Source organism: Canis lupus, chromosome 14 (genome assembly GCF_011100685.1).
Source record: "Canis lupus familiaris isolate Mischka breed German Shepherd chromosome 14, alternate assembly UU_Cfam_GSD_1.0, whole genome shotgun sequence".
Classification (NCBI taxonomy): domain Eukaryota; kingdom Metazoa; phylum Chordata; class Mammalia; order Carnivora; family Canidae; genus Canis; species Canis lupus.
This window is the reverse complement of record NC_049235.1, coordinates 14,666,522-14,670,732: the sequence shown is the minus strand read 5'-3', so window position 1 is coordinate 14,670,732 and position 4,211 is coordinate 14,666,522.

The following is a 4,211-nucleotide window of genomic DNA, read 5'->3' as shown; positions in this document are numbered from 1 at the left end:
TTTTTGTTTGTTTGTTTGTTTTTAAATCTATTGTTCAGAACCAACTTTGCTCCCAGATTCTTGACACTGGGGAGTTTCAGGGAATAGATTGTTTCTTGTTTTCCAGTCAGTGTAAAAAATAAAACTCACTAGAAGAAGGTATAACTAGACCATATCCCCCATATTCAACCCCAGGAAGAACTTGTGAACATTGGCGTTCCATGCCTATCCCACTGGGAGCCCCCCGTCAAGACACCAATCACAGCAGAGGTCAGGGAGATTAACTGAAGCTAGGATTCTTGAGAAAAGTGTCAGGTAAAGACTGTGACAGTGTTCTTAGAGATTTATGTTAAAATGCTAAAATTGAACAGTATAGAATATTTTACGGTGTAGAGAAGAAAATATGGACAGAAAATATAGATGAAAAGTGGTAAATAAAAGACCAATCCAAGAAATATAGCCTCCAAGTAGCAGGGGTTTCATAATAAGAGAACACATTCAAATATAGCCCACTCATACAGCATCCAGTCCAGACTAGAGCAGGAGGATAGAGGGTCTTCAGGAGAACACTCTGGGAAAAGGAAAACTCCTCACAGTAGGTAGTATAACAGAAAACCTGAGAAGCTAGAAACACTTCTAAGAGTAATATAATTTTGATAACATTGTTCCTATAGAAATCTCATCCTAGCACAACATTCAACAATAAATGACAATATAAATGCTGCTCACTAATTCCACACTTTTATTTATCTATTTATTTATTTATTTATTTATTTATTTAAGATTTTATTTATTTTTTTCATGAGAGACACAGAGAGAAAGGCAGAGACACAGGAAGAGAGAGGAGAAGCAGGCTCCATGCTGGGAGCCCGACGTGGGACTCGATTCCAGGACTCCAGGATCATGCCCTGAGCCAAAGGCAGATGCTCAACCACTGAGCCACCCAGGTGTTCCTAATTACACACTTTTAGAGTCAACCCAAAATTACCCAATTTTTAAATGTCAGCTCAAATGTATAAAATATTACATTAGCCAAATAAAACACTGATATGGGATAAGTCCAGGCCCCAGGCCCCAGACTGGAACCATGATAGCCTTTAGCTGATGGAAGCTTCAAATTGGTGGTCTTTAGCCAAAAGTTTTCTTAAGTTTTATTTAATTCGAAAAGTTTGTAGCCATTACTATGTTTGATCCAGGAAGTCAGGTGGGGTGGGGGGTGAAGCATAGCTAATATAGTTGTGCTTTCAGAAAAAGAATATAAATGTCAACATATTGAACAAAATAAAAGTAAACCTATAGTTGATTGATCATGGAAGACAAAAGTGGGGAAAGGTGAAAGAAAGGGTGGGGACACTGAAGTCCTTATCTTGTGAGTGGAAAGCTGGGAGATGCTGTTGCTAAGTTGAAAGCATACACACACAAAATATAAGCATAAACAGCATTAGAATTGTAAAAGAGATCAACAGAAGAATTTAAACTAATTAAACTATAAATATTTTAAAGGGGGAGAACAAAGAGTGGGCCAAATCCTCAGCTTTCAGAGAAGGTATCAATAGGTGCTTATTAAGCACCTACTCTATGGGGCACCTGGCTGACTCAGTTGAAAGAGCACATGACTCTTGATCTTGGGGTCATGAGTTCCAGCCTTATGTTCGGTGTAGAGATTACTAAAAATAAATAAATAAACTTAAAAAAATACCGCTCTGTGCCAGGTACTACGCTAGGTGCTGAGGACCCAGTAATGCACACAGGATCAGGAGGGAGAATTTGACCATGACTGAAAAAATAAGAGGTAAAAATATATCACCTAGTGCTGTGGAGGTGAAGAAACCATTTAGAAATACCAAAACAAGCACAGTAGAACAAGGCTGCCTGTGAGTCATGGTATTAGTGGGGGGGGGGGGGGGGGGGGCTTGGGGAGGGCTCTGGAGAAGGAAGCTATTCCTTTCCCTGACATGCTCTGTGTAGTACCTAAGAGGCCACTGTGGCTGAAACTGCGATGCAGCCCCTTCAGCGACAGAGCTGCTGGCACTGGCTGCTGGGAGTGCTTCTCACAGATTGCCTTTTGCCATCAGCCCCTTCTGCGACATTCTCAGTTGCAGAAAGCCGATAGTCTCAGAGTAATGCAACTTCCCAGGCAGCCACACTTAATGACTGACTTACTCCTGATGTTAGGTTTGGCCATCTCAACCCAACTTGGGACCAATAACTCTTCAAAGCCACTCTAGCTCCTGAGAGTCAGGAAATACTGTCATTAGGCCTTCACTTCTACGTGTTTCTGCTTTCCTTCAATTCCTTCCACAGGGTTAATCCCAATGGTGCTCAGTAATCATCGATACACTACCCTCTGTCTCAGAAGCTGCTTCTCAGGAAACCCATCTCTATGACAACCATTTGGTGGAGGTATTATGTTGATAAATACAAGTTTAAATGCCAGAAGGGTACCAGTGATAGCTTAGTCACTGTAATGCACAACAAATGAATAATTAGCCAGTAAAACAGAATATTTGTGACAACAGAATTGGCTTTCACTTCCATTAACATATGTTTCACTTTGTTTTATTCCACTTTGTTCTCTTTTGTATTTTTGTCAAGGAAGAACTGCTTTCTACCTAATATCTAGCCCTAAATATGAAATTGGAGTATTATTTTAGATACACAGAAAACATTATTAGTTGTTTATTACTGTGCATTTCCTTTCTAGTATACACTTTAATTTCATCAATACTTTTCCTCATGACAAGATACTGCTACTGGTTGGGAAAACACTACATTTGTTATGATATGTTAACTCATGTGTATGTATGTATGTAACTTTACCACCAAATGATGGTAAATTCTTTTTTGCAGCATATCTCTGCAAGGAAAAGATTGTAGCTCTATTATTTATGTATCTGATTCTTAAATATTTTATATAAGGCAGATGGCCAATAAATTTTTAAAACATGAGTGAATGAATGAATGGACTTGCTTCTTTATACAATTATTAGCATATACTGACTTCTTGCTATTTTACGCATGACATTCTAAGTTCTAGGTATGTCAATCTCCTTGAAGTTCCTGTCCAGGTCTCTGCTTCTGAACCATTAAATTTGTAAGCATTTTTAAAATCACTACTCTGGGCCAGCCAATATGCCAGGTGCTGGTGCTGGAGATACAACAATTCTCACGGGGTGGAAGGAGCAATGCTTGAAATGTATCTCATTCATTCTCTCCCTCCTGCCTAGAATACTGATTTTCTGGCAAATTTGTATTCTTTTAACATAAAATAGTGGTTAAGAGCATGGATTCAGACCACCAGCATTCAAAGGCTTGTTCCACAATTACTAGTTACATGACTTTGAGTAAGTTCATTAACCCCTCTCTAAGTCTGCAACTTTTTCATATTTAAAACATGGATAATAATTATATCTACCTCAGACAGTTGTTGAAAGGATTAAATGATGTCATATATGTAAAGGTTCCAGGTTAGTTCCTGGTTGATAATTGTTTAATAAATTTTAGCTATTATTGCCAATATTACTGTGTGCTGCTCCTAGAAAAGGTTGAATGCTGACAACAAATTCTAAGATATATCAGCTGCCACCAAGGTAGAGTGGCTTTAGATTATCAACAATCTTTTAACATTTTTTATAAAATTTTTTTAATCTGAAAAAAATATTATCTAGTATGCACAATAAAACATTAATAATCAAGCTAGCCTATCCATATTATCCAAAAATCACTACAACAGTGTGGGAACAGTGGGAAGAATAGCAAAATTTGGAAAGGAGCAAAGGAAGAGAATCGACATTGTTCTAGGTTTAAGGAAGCAAGTGTTTCAAAGCTTATCCATGCTGCTTTAATTGGTTCTTCCATCACTTCTATGAAGCAAGTAAAGCTTCCACAATTTGTCCTCATTGGAATTCTGAAGACCCAAGAGTTAGAAACATTAAGTTATTCTCATAGTTTCCTTTCATTACAGAATAAAACTAGTATTAGAAACCAGAATCTATAGCTTCTTAACCAATGTTCTTTCTACTATCCAAAGTTCTTGTATATGCACACACAGGATTTTAAATCAAAGCCTTAAAAAGTTCTTTCCTGGGTCAAATTTAAATGATCTATATGGTTGGTCAGTGGTATTACTTATATGAGTGCATAGATGCACAGCCTCTCCATTAACACAGCACAGAGTTTCATAAGAGGGATGATGTGGGAACATGTGCTGTCAGGAAGACAGTGGATTGCTA